The following is a 17216-nucleotide window of genomic DNA, read 5'->3' as shown; positions in this document are numbered from 1 at the left end:
GTTAATGAAGTTAGTCTCCAAAACTGTAATTAGCACAGCTGCTAGAAAGGATATAAGAGAAGTCATGAAAAGTTTTCAAAACCTGTTCATCATAAATCCATTAAGGATCTACCTCAGCTACTCATGTTATATAAATTAAGAAATAACCAGTCAAAGCTGAGACGACCCCGAAATTGTTAAGGATTTTATAGCTAAGTTTAAAGGTATTAAGAATGGAGGCGTTAAACCCTCCTGATGAATGATTAGAGGCAGTTCGCATTAATAATGATACTAGATAACCCCCCCTATTGTGATTTTAGTACTAAGAATTTTGTTTGGTTCGGGGTACTGATAAGTTTCTCATAAAACCATAAACTTAGCAAACTTTTAGAAAATATCCCGTAAGAACCCCAGATATTAAGTGTAAGGTAAAACTTACAAGCGAAATCATAAGAACCATTTCTTCTGTTCCCATCAGAAACCTTCAGCCGTAAAATTTTTGAAGTATCTTCTCTATAGAGGAAGTGCGTCGGCATATACAGTTGATATCTCCTTGATCTCAATCGATTGCGAATACCAGACGGTATGATAAAAGCGCCATATGGGGATTTGTGTATCTTAATATGTTCCATAGATTGCTTCCATGCCTGATCAGTATGGAGGTTTAATGCATGGGACCACAAAGATATTCTGATGGTCATATGGTACTAAAGTCAGCTAATGGTATTCAAAGAAGATATCCAGAATGGAAGTTTCCAGGTAAATGTTCCTGATTAAGGAATTCGTGGACTTATAACATGAATGTGTCATTTTATTTGACACAAGCAATGATGGATAAACTGGAGCCTGAGATTTGAAAAATCTCTACAACCTCCTTGTATCTTGATTTCTTCTCCTAAGATTACCCTGTTCACCTCCTGAGAGGCAAGTAGAGTTAAGAATTATATCCTATTTAGGGCTGTACTATTATGAAATCTCCAAGGTGGCTAGTACCATTATTGGAAGAATCGAAACCCTGATTAAGTAAGTTTTAAAATAAAAGATTCATATAGCCTAACTCAATATTCTGAGGATTCGATATAGTTAATTAAGAAAGACGGTTCATTTTGCTTATGCATTGATTACCGCAATCCCTAATTAGGCAACAATGAAGAATTTCCATCAGCCGCTCAGGATCGTCGATTTATTCGACTGACTTAAACGATTAGCTATCCCTTAAGGTTAGTTTTAAGCAGTGATTGGAATAACCATCTCACCTTAAGATTAGCTTTTCTATAATAGTTGTTATATAAGTATCAAGGCTGCTCCTTGGGAGACCTTGTATAGATGAGATGTTAAACATCTATTGTTAGACAGAAAATTGGTAAGTCCAATTATCAGGATCTGAAAGTTGCCTTGGAAACAACGAATAAGATCGTGCAAATCCATAATCACCTATAAGTTGCCAGTATTCGGCAGAGAATCGAGGATTCATGGAAATAGCAAACCTCCTAAGTTCTTGTTAAGAAATAAAGTTCAACAAAAGATATCACCCTGGAAAGGTGTGCCAATCTGTTAATTGTTAGGCTAGTTAAGCTCTGAATATATGAAATCATTCGAAGGAATCGAATGTACCAAGATCAAATAGCTTATAAGCTAAATCCTATTTAAGGAGCTTGGTGGATCTCGCAATACGTTACACATTAAGGATTTAAGGATGTGTTTCACCAATAAGTCAAGAAGCATTAACCCATATGATAGGCAGATCTATGATATGATGAGAAACCTGTATTGATTAAGGACCGGCAGGTTAAGAATGCTCGAAAGGGATACATGTTCCTAATATAGAGGTCAACTTGGGAGCTTGGAAAGACTCCAGGCATGCTATGAAATTAAGTCCGTTATGCGACAAAAGAAACTTCCAGCATTTTAGCAAATCTCGAGGTCGAGATTTCTTTTAAGGGGGTGAGGATGTAACACCACATAAAATCACGTCCAATGATGTATTGACACGTGTAATAAACCCTAATAAAGTCAAACAGTGAAATTTAGGGACTAAATTTTCGAAAAATCGAAAACTTTGATTTTGAAAGGACTGGAAGTGTTAGCATACCTAAAATAAGTTTCTGAATAACCTCTCACGATGGTGATGTTCACAAATGTGCCACTTGATGATAAAGTGTGGCCGTTTGCATAATTAATTGAAAGTTTGCGCAATGAAGGGTTAAAAGCATCAACATGTTAATTCTTACCTCTGAGTGACCTTTTAACAAACCGGGAGCTTCATGATATTTAATTATACTCTCGGGAATGCCAAGTAATGGCCAACTAAGGTTTTTATGCCTATAAGTAAAGTTACGCGCAACTTTGCAAGTTAGAGGGACTAAAAGCGTCAATATGTTTAATTATACCTCTGAATGACCTTTTAGCGAACCCGAAGCATCGTGATGTTTAATAATACTATCAAGGATGCCTAATATGGATTAGATGAGGCTTCAATGCTAATAAATGATGAAATGCGCAAGTTTGCGCAATAGAGGGGCCTAAAGCGTCAACTTTTGAATCTACGCCATTCGGTACCATTTAAGCAAGCAGGAGCGTAGTAATATCTAAATATATGCTTGAGAATGATTATTATGGGCCATGGAAGGCTTAGATATCATTAATTGGCATTTCGCGCTACTTTGCGCAATTAAGGGACTAATTGCGTCAAACTGCAAAAGGAGGTCGAATCGTATGGTAACGGACCTTCCGGAATATGACCATAAGTTAAACATACCTTATTTATCCTTTATATAGCTTAGATATAGGCTTAGAGGTGTTCGGTGCGGAAAAATAAACTTTTATGTCATGCAGGGAATAAAAGTGTCAAAAAGTGCACAAGTTTGCACTTTTGCGCATATCTCGCGTTCTGAATATCTCCGGACACCCAAAAATTTATGTAAGCACTAAAATATTTTATTTTAGTGATCGCCATGATAAAATTCCATTCGTCGCGTCGTTTGAATCGTTTTTCGCGTCCGTCCGTGTTCCGTCGTAATTAGCCGAACAACGTGACCGTACGACCAAACGAACCGACATCCGGCATATTTTTGAGCATGTTTCATATTCCCTATGCTTAGGCATCATTTTATAGCCTTAAAAATGGTTTAACGGGCCTCAAACGCATCAGAAAGGGGCTAGAAGCATGCAGGGACCAAAACTGCCATTTCAGAAACTTGATTTCCAGCTGTTACCAGCTGTTACCATCTGTTACAGCTATTTTAATCAATTGCAGATGGTTTTCTTCAGTCCTTGGGCAGCCCATAGATTGCTAAAACAAGGGGTAAAGGTGTATGGTCCAGATGTGATCACGTTTATCAAGAAACGATCCTAACGGTCCTCAAAAACCTATATATACCCATTGAATTTTGGCTCTCATTTACACCTCTCCTTCAAATCTGATTGCTCTCTGAATTGTGAGGATCTTGAACCCTTTTTGAGAACCTCCTTGAGTCCATTGGACCCTTCGTAAGTCCCCTTTCGTGCCTAGTTTAATTATTTAGCGGTTGTAGCCGTAAGGTCAAGCGTTTCGATAAACGCTTTGACTTTTAAACGGCTAAACCATGGTTCGCAACGAACATGGCTACGTGACCGTAATTAGGTTGGTAATTGTAGGATCGTTTGCTGACCCGAACGAGTCGTTCAGAGGTTATCTCTTGCGTTTCAGATGCGGAATAATAAGAAATGCAAGTAGATATAGCTTGTTCTTCCTCCTAACTGCTTGTTTTATTGATTTGAAACGTTTTACAGATCAATCTTCACACCGGCAGAGCTTCGGCGTGGAATTCAACAATCACTCTACTGATTCGCTCATGGCTACATCTATATATAGGCAGTTGGGTTCGCTTATGTGTCACATGACCATAAGAGCGGACCAGCTTAGTCTACATAAGCGGACCATCATGCCAAATAAGCGAACCTAGTACTCTATGACCCTATGAGCGAACCTAGCATATAAAACCTATACAGACTCCTGTTTTCTCGTATTACGTGCCCTATGTTATACAAAACGATATAAGATCTGATCCCAGATACCTAGACGCAATCAACAGATGTAGTGCACTAACAGACTCCCCCTCAGATGTTGATGGAGTCGCCAATACACCCTGACAGCGAAGCTGACTTCACATCTACAGTCTAGATCAGTCTCTGGGCTTTTCTTTCTCTCTATCTTCAGACTCTCCCTCTCGATTTACTGGCATTCCTTTGTTTTTCAGTAACATCTTCTGGATCATTGTCTGGCTTTAAAACACTTTAATTCTCTTGATCAGATCTCTTGATTCCTTAAATTCTCTTGATTCCAAAAAGGTTAAAGTTGAAGGGGTTGATGACAGTGAAGATTTGGATGAGAAATTGGATTATAACTTTTAATTTTTTTTTTTCATTTTCTATTGTTTGTTATCTAATTTTCTATTGTTTATTATCTAACTCTCTACTAATAAAAAATTAAGTATAAAACGCCAAAAACTACAAACACCAAAACGCCTGATAGTTGAAAACTGTGAGAACGGATGCTAGCAAAGCACGACGTTGCTATATAAAACGCCAAACAACGTATTACTGGAAAAAGCAACACTAATTGACAGATGAAATTGAACGAAAAAGTAATTGCAAAATAGTAAAATGAAGATACGGTAACATTATTGCCAAACATTTATTATATTAAAAGCCACTACATGCAAAATTGAATTTATTTATCTTTTCAAAACACCATTATTGTCTGTCACATTAGAGGCCTGCATCTTACATGGCACAACACTTAATAGAAAAAAAATAAACATCAAGAAAATTACTGATGTTTTTTACATTAAAGGCCTACATCCTACTTGACACAACAATCAAAGCCATACTTAGTTAAATGCCAAAATATTTATTATGATCCTGATCTAAAAACAATAAAAACGCCGCATATTTGTTAAACGTCAAAAAATGGAAAGGTAATGGAAAGGTGATGTGACACGCATTTAAAAAGAAGAATATGAAAGGACAAAAAAGCTCGTCCGCCCTTCTCTATGTCACGTGACACGTGTTAGGCCAGGATGAGTTCTCAACGTTCTCACACTTTTGGGCGTCTTTTCCTGATCCCGTTTCTCTCTCTCTCTCTCTCTCTCTCTATATATATATATATATATATATATATATATATATATATATATATATAGAAGTATATCGTACATTATGGCTTAACGTACTTCACGTACAACAACGTGCGTGATTTGTTCTTTAACATGCGTGATTAATGTTTTCAGTATGTGTGATTATTGTGTTTTAACATGCGTGATTTTGGATTTTTGAGTTATAACGTGCGTGATTTTAAAATGAACGTGCGTAATTACCTGTCGTACGTGATGTACGTTAAGCCGTAATGTAGGTTAACCTTCCTATATATATATAGCGGTTAACATACATTATGAATAATCGTACTTAATGTACAGGACAATCCTGACCGTCAGATCAGGGGAGTAAAAGCGTGATTAATTAGATGCGTGATTATTTAAAACATCCGTGATTATTTCAGTGGCTTATATCCATGCGTGATAATCACAAAAATCTGACGGTCATGATAGTCGCGTACGTGAAGTATGGTTAGGGCTTTTGTACATTATACTTTCTCTCTCTCTCTCTCTCTCTCTCTCTATATATATATATATATAGGGTCTAGCTCATTTAAGAACTCTAAATAACTACAGAACTTTCAGAACTCCTAATAAAAATCATTTTATATATAAGTTTTCTTATTTAGAATCTTTTTATCATCTATTATATGTATTTATTTGATTACATACATGTTAAAAGTAGTTTACATATGTTTAATTGCCAAAATTATATATATATGTGTTATAACTAATTACATATATGTAAAAAAACTAGTTTACATATGTGTAATTATAAAATTACATATAAAAAATGATAAAATTACTCTTAACATGTATGTAACCGTAAAAATACACATAACAAATGATAAAATTATCCTAAACATAATAATATATAAATAAAAGATTGTTTATTAGGAGTTTTGTAAATATTTATGGTTCTAAAATGATCCTAGCCCTATATATATATATATATATATATACACACACACACATATATAGGGTAGGGTTCATGCGAGAACCACTTTTATTGCGAGAACCGCGAGAACTAATGTGAACACAACAAAATAAACTCATTGCACCACCAAAAACCTAAAAAAACCTAACCCCCACCCCCAAACCTAAATGCTAAAAACTAACCCCCCCCCTCCCAAAAAAAAATTAAAAAAACCCTAACCCCCCCCCCTTGGCGACCCCACCCAAGCTAAATGCTAAAAACGAAACCCCCCCCCCCCCAAAAAAAAAAACCTAAAAAATCTAAAAACCACACAATTTTATATCAGATTTTTTTTAATAACGAAATGTAGCGGTTTTGAATAAAACATATTAAATAAAAAGATTGTATTTTTTAGGTATTTTTTGTTGTGTTCACACTGGTTCTCGCAATAAACGGTGGTTGCTGATGTGTGTAAAATGCAACATATAAAACACATCAATTAAGGCATAAAACTAACCCTTTTTAAGTACTAATGTTGGAAAAAGAGTGTTTTTGTCTTCCTTTTGTATTTTCAGGATGAAATGAGCTCAAAATCACAAAAGAAGCAAAAAGACCACTAATTCTACCATAAATACAAGAAAAGGAACAAAAGTAAACTGCCCGGACCCTAAACGGCACCTCCCAAGACAAAGAAAAGAGAACAGAAGTCTGAACACGCCCCGTGTCCAGTGAACACGGGGGCGTGCCCAGGAAGCAGCAGAAAAGACAAACCAGTAGAAGCTTCCATTGCTCACCACGGGGCCGTGCCCAGCGGACACGGGGGCGTGTTGAAAGTACAGCAGGCGCATTAATTGTAATTCGCAATTACAATTAATGAAGAGAGAGAATGTCAGACGGGCACGGGGCCGTGTCCAGCGGACACGGGGCCGTGTCCAGCGTTCTGTTCAGCCTATAAATAGAGGAGCTTGGTTTCATTCTCTCTCATCCCTTGGCACACCACCTCTCTCACACTTCATCCACCACCCATCACCACCATAACACCATCATCCACCACCATCATCCATTGTCCATCATAGAGTGTGTGAGTCGTCTCGGGATCCAAGATTGATCGTAAGAGTTCTTGACAATCAAGGCCATGTTTGCCTAAGTCTCTTACATCACTTGGTGAAGACAAGTGTTTAGTATAATACTTTTTATTTTTAATCTTTTGCACTTTTTATTTGGTTTTGTATTAATGACTTTAATAACTAGTTACTTATGTTGAAGGTGATCTTTCCTTATCGTTTGTCCGTGGTGTCTTGGCATTATTTTACTGTCTATATAAAATAAAAGATTTTCACCATTCATATCTCCACGGTCTATATGGAGGTATGTTGGCTACCCGGTCGGGGGTTAAGGGAACGGTTTGGTAAAGGTCTTGCCCTTGTTCAGCGTTTAGAGGTCCTGCTTGGGACCTGGGTCAAATTTAATAGGACCGCCTTCAATGCCCATAGGTATTGGATGGCGGGGATCCAAACTCTTTGACCCCCTCATAAGCTAACTACTATTAATACTATAACCCGGCTATTTAGGACTGTATCCCTGCTGACTCAGACTACTTAGCCGAGGGTAACGTCACCGCCGAAAACGGGGCCTACCATAATTTGCATTAATAACTTAATTCATTATCTTTCAATAATCCGACCCTTTAGGATTGTATCCTTGCTGACTCAAACTACTGGGTTGAGGGTAACGTCACCTCCGAAAAAGGGGCCTACTACAATAACTAAGATAATCTCTTAAACAAGTGCAAAAGTGCGAAAATAATCAAAGGTTATACTAATACACGTGTCGGATCCAAGTGATTCATCTTGTCTATCTGTTTTTATTTTATTTTTATTTTTCAGCATTTAGTTAGTTTTTATTTTTCTTAGTTTAAAACATTTTTCTAACTTTTTGATTTGATTAGACGTTGAGGATAAACCGGTATTAAAAGCTCTTGTGTCCTTGGACGACCTCGGTATCTTACCAACACTATACTACGTCCACGATGGGTGCACTTGCCCATATGTGTGCTTAGTGTTAGTAAATATCGTGTTTTATAAATTTAAAACTTGGCTAAAAGTGTAAAAAGGGCTTAAATAAACATCTAAAAACATATATACACTAACACGCATCAGTTGCTAAATGATCTGTCTCCTATATATATACATATATATATATATATACATATATATATATATATATAGGTCGGTTATTGTACAAATTGCCTTAACGTACCATATGTACGAGATGCAGTATCAGGATGCGAATAATGGTTCGTAAGATGAGAGTTTGGCTTTTTTGAACAACATTCGATTTTTTTTTGACATACAACTTTTGTTGTTTTCAACATGCGAGATTTCTTTACGGGGTTATAACGTACAAATTTAACATTGCATACGCTCGAATGACAAGAAATATTGTACATTACACTTTCACTATATATATATATATATTGAAAAAGTATATCGTACATTACGGCTTAACGTACTTCACGTACAACAACGTGCGTGATTTGTTATATAACATGCGTGATTAATGTGTTTCAATATGCGTGATTATTGTGTTTCAACATGCGTGATTTTGGATTTTTTAGTTATAACGTGCGTGATTTTAAAATGAACGTGCGTAATTACCTGTTGTACGTGATGTACGTTAAGCCGCAATGTACGTTAACCTTCCTCTATATATATATATATATATACATATATATATATATATATACATACATTTGTTTTTTCGAATTAGATAAAGGTTTCATTCCTAGAATTACTTATTCGTTGAGAAAATAACCCACGGGAAGGGCTGATTTGCAGATGAGGAATTAGCATATCTGATTATTCCGATATTTTAGGACTTATTTGTTTGTCGTACAAAAAAACTTTTTGAACTCCCGGTAGAAAGAGATTTCCCTAATGACAAAGAGGCAAAATAGAATCAACTTGAATTCGGGACCACTATTCGAAATCTTAGTGAAACACTGGATTTGTTATCTAATGTCTGCTTTTCGTGTAGCTCAGAGGATTAGAGCACGTGGCTACGAACCACGGTGTCGGGGGTTCGAATCCCTCCTCGCCCACAACCGGCCCAAAAGGGAAGGGCCTTTCCCTCTGGGGGTAGGAAAATCATGATCGGGATAGCGGACCAAAAGCTATGGAACTTGGGTGTGGGTCTTTTGTCGAAATGGAATGGCCGTAATAGAAGAGACATTTGGCGATAAGCTTGCGCTTGTTACGAAATGGAATGGCCGTAATTGAACACGGGGCCGTGCTCGCTGAACACGCCCCCGTGCTGCATATTTTTAGAGTAGATACCCAGATACAGAGTCTGACCACGGGGCCGTGTTCACTCAACACGCCCCCGTGCTCAACGTGACCAGTTAATTTAATTAAAACGCCCAGATACAGTCCCTGAACACGGGGCCGTGTTCACCCAACACGGGGCCGTGTCCAGCTTCTGTTTCCGTCTTATTTTTGTTTTCTGGTCCCGAGACTCAGTTGTGGTCTGTTGAGTGATTCCTATGGATCAATACTCAAGAGATTACAACTACACCTATGATGAGGATGATTATAGAGGTAATTATTGCACTAATTGTCGTAATGCATGCTCGGTTCAATATAATAACTCATATCAACCATCCAATTCATACAACCATTATGAGGAGCCCAGGTACGAGCCACCAACTTCATACACATCCTATGAAGACCAAAGGTATGAACCTCCTTCCTCATACTCATATTTTGATGAACCAAGGTATGAGCCTTCATACTCATACTTTGAAGATTCAACATATGAGCCACCACCTTCATACACTTATTATGAGGAACCATGGCGTGAACAACCCACCTCATATGAGTACTATGAAGAACAAAGTTTCGACCCTTATCCATCATATACTTATAATGAAGAACAATGGTGTGAGCCATCTACTTCATATGAGTACTATGAGGAACCAAGGATCGAACAACCGGATTCAAGCTTAGAGGATCCAAATTCTTTCAATCTCACCGAAGTAACTAATAGGATATTAGAACACATTAAAACTATCGAACGTTGCATGAAAGAATCTCGCGCAAGGGAAGAGGAATCCCGTGCAAGAGAAGGGCTAAAAAATGATAATAACGTAGAGATAGTTGAAAATGTAAAAATGGAAGAACAAGAAAGTGAAAAACAGACACATGAGTTAAACAACGAAAATGGTGAGCCCGATAATGTTAAAATTCAAGAAGAGTCTAATTTAGAGGAAATTATTCTCTTATCACCCACTTTCGAAAACCATTGTTTAATAACCCCTCATGCCAAGTTTTTAAAAGAGTTAAACACTAGTGCTAAAATCAAAGAAATAGTAAGTGTTAAGTTAACTAATGATCAAACCTCGCTAATAAAGGAAGATCCTTTTGAAATTAACATCACACCGGTTCCATGTTTCTTTCAAAATTCGTTTATTAGTAATGTCACTATTGATAAAGATCTTTGTGTTAACATAATGCCCAACTACATTTTTGAAAAGCTAAGTATTAGTGATTTTACTCCACTTCAAATACCCATTTTTCTATCCGACCGAAAAGTAATGAAATCAATCGGTGTAGTCGAAGATATTTTGGTTCAAACAAATCAAATGGTAATCCCAACCGACTTCGTCATCTTAGATGATGCCCCCCTAGTCTTGGGAAAACCTTTTGTACAAACTCACAAAGCTTTGAAAAACCGGAAATTCAACAATCTAACTCTTCAATTAGGGGCATTCAAAAGGAGCATAGATCTTGAGCGCTCAATGAAATATCCTTTTGGCAACAATGACCCCCTAATTGAAGATGAAGCTGAACCACCTGATACAAACCACGAGGAAGACCACTTTGTCGACGAAGAGGTAGCCATAGAACAAACTTTTAAAGTTCTTGATCTAGATGAGCCACGAAATAAGGTGTCTCCTAAAGACCCAACCATCGAGCTCAAAGAACTCCCTAAGGGTTTGGAATATGCTTTTCTAGGCAAAGATGGTAGTTTACCTGTAATTATTTCGTCTAAATTAACTAGCATAGAAAAAGAAAAATTAGTTAACCTACTTAAAAAACACAAAAATGCGATCGCTTGGAAGCTTGTAGATATTAAGGGAATAAGTCCTTCCATGTGCACGCACAAAATTTTAATGAATGATGACTACAAAACGGTGATTCAACCACAACGAAGAGTGAACCCCAATGTTCAAGAAGTGGTTAAAAATGAAGTCATCAAACTACTCGACGCCGGACTAATCTACCCTATCTCCGATAGCCCGTGGGTAAGTCCCGTCCAAGTAGTCCCAAAGAAAGGAGGTATGACGGTAATAACTAACGAGAAAAATGAATTAATACCCACAAGAACCGTCACAGGATGGAGAGTCTGTATAGACTATAGGAGATTAAATGAAGCAACAAGGAAAGACCACTTTCCTTTGCCCTTCATTGATCAAATGTTAGAAAGATTATCCGGTCATAAATTTTATTGTTTCTTAGATGGTTTTTCAGGTTACTTCCAAATACCGATAGCACCAGAAGACCAAGAGAAAACAACTTTCACATGCCCCTACGGAACTTTTGCATATCGACGCATGCCATTTGGTCTATGTAATGCGCCTGCAACATTCCAACGTTGTATGGTCGCCATTTTCCATGATATGATTGAAAAAACCATGGAAGTCTTCATGGATGACTTTTCCATCTTTGGAGACTCATATGATCAATGCCTCGATAATCTTGAACGAATGCTATCCCGATGTGAGGAAACTAACCTCGCCCTTAACTGGGAAAAATGCCATTTCATGGTAACAGAGGGAATAGTACTCGGACATAAAATCTCAAGCGAAGGAATGGAAGTTGATCGAGCAAAAATTGAGACTATATCTCGATTACCTCCTCCATCCTCCGTGCGAGCAATCAGAAGTTTCCTAGGGCATGCCGGATTCTATAGAAGGTTTATCAAAGACTTTTCGAAAATTTCAAGACCTCTAACAAAATTGCTTGAAAAAGATGCACCCTTCATCTTTGACAAGGAATGCAATCAAGCATTTCTAACCCTCAAGGAAATGCTAGTCAATGCACCTATCATGATAGCACCAGATTGGAAATTTCCTTTCGAAATCATGTGCGATGCAAGCGACTTTGCTGTTGGAGCAGTATTGGGACAAAGAAAAGAAAAACATTTCCACCCAATTTATTATGCTAGTAAAACTCTAAATGATGCACAAGAAAATTATACAACTACAGAAAAAGAGTTACTAGCGGTGGTGTTTGCTTTTGATAAATTTCGTTCTTATCTTGTTCTTTCTAAAACAATAGTTTATACAGACCATGCAGCCATCAGGTACCTCTTCAAGAAGCAAGACGCAAAACCCCGTTTGATAAGGTGGATTCTACTCCTCCAAGAATTCGACATTGAAATCAAGGACAAAAGAGGAGCAGAAAACACTGCTGCAGATCACCTCTCACGCTTAGAAGACCCAGCTTTGGAGACAACCAGGGACGAGCAAATCAACGAAAAATTTCCCACAGAGTCCCTGGAAATGATGGAAAGCAGACAAGAACCATGGTATGCCGACTACGCTAATTTCTTAGCCAGCGGTATAGTCACCAAAGGATGGCCACATCATCAAAGGAAAAAATTCTTTGCTGATGTAAAGCATTACTTTTGGGAAGACCCCTATCTTTTCAAAATGTGTGCCGATCAACTCATCCGAAGGTGTGTCCATGGTAATGAAGCACGAAGAATACTCCGTCATTGTCATGAAAGTCCATACGGATGACATCATGGTGCCGCAAGTACCGCAAGAAAGGTATTTGATTCGGGATTCTACTGGCCAACCATTTACAAGGATGCACAAAACCTTGTAAAGACATGTGATGCCTGCCAAAGATCAGGTAATATTTCTTCCAAAAACGAAATGCCTCAAAATGGCATACTCGTTTGTGAAATCTTTGATGTGTGGGGACTCGATTTCATGGGACCTTTCCCACCTTCAAAAGGAAACAAATATATACTTGTGGCAGTCGATTACCTGTCTAAATGGGCAGAGGCCGAAGCTCTTCCAACAAATGATGGAAGAGTAGTGGTAAAATTCCAAAAAAAATTGTTCTCTCGTTTCGGGACACCAAAAGCATTAATAAGTGATAGAGGTACCCATTTTTGCAATCATCAACTCGAAAAAATATTAACACGGTATGGGGTCTATCACCGGGTCTCAACAGCATATCATCCTCAAACAAATGGGCAAGCCGAAGTGACGAATCGAGGTTTAAAACGAATACTTGAGAAAACCGTAGGGATAAATAAAAAAGAATGGGCTGACAAACTAGACGACGCTTTATGGGCTTTTCGAACCGCTTATAAAACCACTATAGGCACAACCCCATATAAACTAGTCTATGGAAAAAGTTGTCACTTGCCAGTAGAAATCGCTCACAAAGCCTACTGGGCAATAAAAAACGTAAACTTAGACTTAGAAGTTGCCGGTAAGAATCGATTTTGTCAAATAAACGAATTAGAAGAACTTAGGAATTATGCATATTCTAACTCCGAAATTTATAAAGAAAGAATGAAAAATTTGCATGATAAATATATTAAATCTAATGAATTTCGGGTTGGAGACCAAGTCCTATTGTTCAATTCGCGACTTCGATTGTTTCCTGGTAAGTTAAAATCTAGGTGGTCGGGACCTTTTTCAGTCACCCATGTTTTTCCACACGGTGCAGTAGAAATTAAAACTCGAAATGGGATACCATTTAAAGTCAATGGCCAACGGCTGAAACTCTACAGAGGATCCATTGAGGATGAAGAAGAGGAAATCGCACTTCAAACGGTCAACGAATAAACTCATACCCGACATGTTACAGGTAAGTATACATTCGAAACCAGTAAAATCATCTAACCACTATTCGGAGATAAGGGGCATGCACACGAGCACGTTAAAAAAAAAAAAAAAAAAAAAATTTCAAAAATTTCACCCGGCACGGGGCGTGTCCACTGGACACGGGGCCGTGTCGAGGCGACTGTCGGGATAAAACCCTCCTTTTCTATCAGTTACACCATTCCACACGCCCCGTTTCCCCGAAAACTCTCTGGTTTAGAGCGATTTTCTGCCGATTTCGAACGTTACCACCAAGCCTAACAACGTCAAGGTATGATTCTATCCTTCTTAGTAGTTAGATTAGTTACTTGCATGTAGTTAAAACATCAAAAATTGGGGGAAATCTAGGGTTCTTCATGTTCATCCGGATCGAACTCAAAATTTTTGATGAAAATTGTTAGTAGTAGTTTAGAATAGAGTAGTAGGGAGTAAATAGACATGTATTGTTGATAGATTTGTCCGATTTCCAACTAAAAACACAAACCCTTGTTCTTGAACCGAAAAACACAAAACTTGAAAGGGTAAATGGTTTGATTTTGGAAAAATGACACTTAGGGTTTCATTTTCGGGGGAAACCGCTGCTATTAGGCTAAAAATTTTCAGGTTTTCGAAACCGGGACGAAAAAATGAAAATTAGGTGTTACAGACGCCTGAACACGGGGCCGTGTTCGCTAAACACGGGGCCGTGTCCAGCCCACTGTTTGCAGTTTTCAACCCGAATTTCCATGTTTCGCACTAACTTTCGCTGTATTCTTTTCAGATGTCCAAATTCACACGGTTCAATGCCAGCGAACTTGACGCCAGGGCTCGCTACGAGGTCCTACAAACAAGGCCCGAAGAGTATCCAAGGCGGGCATGTACCGATCTTTTGACAATGGTAAACCAACTGGACCGCTTCAACAACATAGTGACGGGTCCATTGCACGTTGCATTGACTACCCGACTTCGGTCGGTCCATCAATGCACATTGGAGTTCTATAGCACGTTCATCTTCAGCTCGAGACGCGACCCGTTTGATCACGAGGCGGTCGAGTTTCGATGTGGGGGTACGACCTATAGAACCTCCATGGCGCAGTTCGGATCAATCATTGGGCTGTACAAAGACGAAGAAGCGGGGAATGAAGAGAATACCGGGGGATTGCGAGACTTGGACGCAACAGAACGCCAAGCCGCATGGGCTCAAATCGGTGAGGGGATCTACAACTCCAGCAGCACAAAGAGTACCAAACTGAGGGACCCGTTATATCGCTACATCCACAGGCTCCTCACGTACTCGCTGAACCAACGTCACGACAGTAGTGGCGTTGTTGGGGTTAGAGATTTGGTTGTCCTTCACTGCATCCACAACCGGAAGCCTCTCGATGTTCCTTACCTCCTACTGCGGAACATGCACTTGAACCGCCTTGCCTCTGCTCCTACACCAATCTTCTTCGGGGGATGGGTGTACCGTCTTTTCAAGCACTTCGCAAACATCCCGAAGTCCTTCGAAAGGAGTCCATGGTCGGGACGGGTTGATTACCATATCTGCCGGGCCATAAACTTGCTCTATGAAGCGGAGGACGGGACGGTGAGCTTTCAGAGGACGCAAGGCTACGCATGGAACCCGCAAGAGGCTCTAGTTCTTCATGCACCACCTCCACAGTACCAATACCCTCCCCAAGGCGAACAGGGTCAATCCTCCTCTCAAGGAGGCGGTTTTCCTAATTTCCAAAGTTTACATGATCTTTTGCAGGAAAACCTCATGTGCACCCGGAACACCTACAACCTCGCCAACAACACACACCTCCGGGTGGGAGCTATCGAACGCAGTGTCAACGATATACAAGATGATATCGGTAGCATCCGGGAGTACATGGCGAGGCAGGGAGGCGGAGGTGAAGACAGTGATGAAGATATGGAGTAGGAGGCTGGGAGGAGCAAAGGGCTAGCCGGTGATGAGCCCACAGGTTTGATTACCCTTCTTATCAATCGAACAATTCATGGCCTGCGTGCCATTTGTCAAGACAATTTACTTTCCTTAACTACTTTTTATCTTTATTTTGTTTTTACTTTATGTTTGGATAATATTTGCTTATGGTAAGATTAGGATGGTTTGTGTTTGGTTGGATGGTATTGAATGCTTGAACAGGTGCAATGCAAGGGTTAGAATGCTAAACATTAGCACTCGCAGCCCTAGGAGGAAGAAACCGGGAGAAAACCCTATTTTTTCTGGCTAACAGACTGTCCACACGGGGACGTGTCCAGCCGACACGCCCCCGTGTCCATCTCCCAGTTCTGCTGTTTGGCTACTGACCTGCAGATTTTTGTCGGACACGTGGCCGTGTTCACCCAACACGCCCCCGTGTTCACCCTCTGTAAGTTTTTCGTTACTGGCAGTTCGCCACGGGGCCGTGTCCAATGGACACGGGGCCGTGTCCAGAATGCCAGTAACACAAATCTTTGTTTTTAAACACACTTTTACATATTCTAATCAACCAAAAACTTTATTTTTGGACACATTGAGGACAATGTGTAATTTAAGTGTGGGGGGGGGGTGCTAAAACCTTGGAATTTTGCAAAATCCTAAAACAAGCCTTACACAAAACTCTATTGGAACCGCTAAACACCCCAAATTTTTTCAAAAACTTTTTCATTTTTTTTATTTACTTGTCTTAGTTTAAATTGGGAATAACAAGTTATTAAAGGGTTATATTTTTACAAACTTACAACCGATAGCGTCGTGATAAAAAGAACTAACATAAGAAAATTATGAACCGGTATAACAAGTCTAGCTAAAATTCGATTATATATGCTTGGTCACATTAAAAACCCATTCCCACAAAAAGTGAGTTTTGAGCCTTTATTGAGCATAAAAATACACATATTTAGATTAAATGCTCATTTTTCGTTTCTTGTGTGAATAGCCGCTCGGTCTTTACAAATCTAGAACTTGCCACGACGATACATTCCCGGTCCTTACCAACTTAAACCCAAGTAAGTAAATGATGGAGGCATTAGGACTAACTATTTTTCTTTCAAAACCATTATTTTTCATTTTTTTTTACCTACCCAAAATCCCCCTAGAAAACCCCTTTGAGCCTAAACCTTTCATTTCATTACCCCCAAAACAATTTTTTTTACCCACCAAAAACCTTTTTCATTTTTTCACCTTTATTTTAGTAACAAACTCGGTTTTTCATAAACATACCCTTTACGTGACGAAAAAAAAAAAAAAAAAATGAAGTCAAAAACAAACATAAGCTACAAAAAGCTTGTTTGGAGAAATACTTCAAAAATAAATGTC

Source organism: Helianthus annuus, chromosome 13, assembly GCF_002127325.2.
Source record: "Helianthus annuus cultivar XRQ/B chromosome 13, HanXRQr2.0-SUNRISE, whole genome shotgun sequence".
In the NCBI taxonomy this organism is placed as follows: Eukaryota; Viridiplantae; Streptophyta; class Magnoliopsida; order Asterales; family Asteraceae; genus Helianthus; species Helianthus annuus.
Note: the sequence above shows the minus strand (reverse complement) of the source record.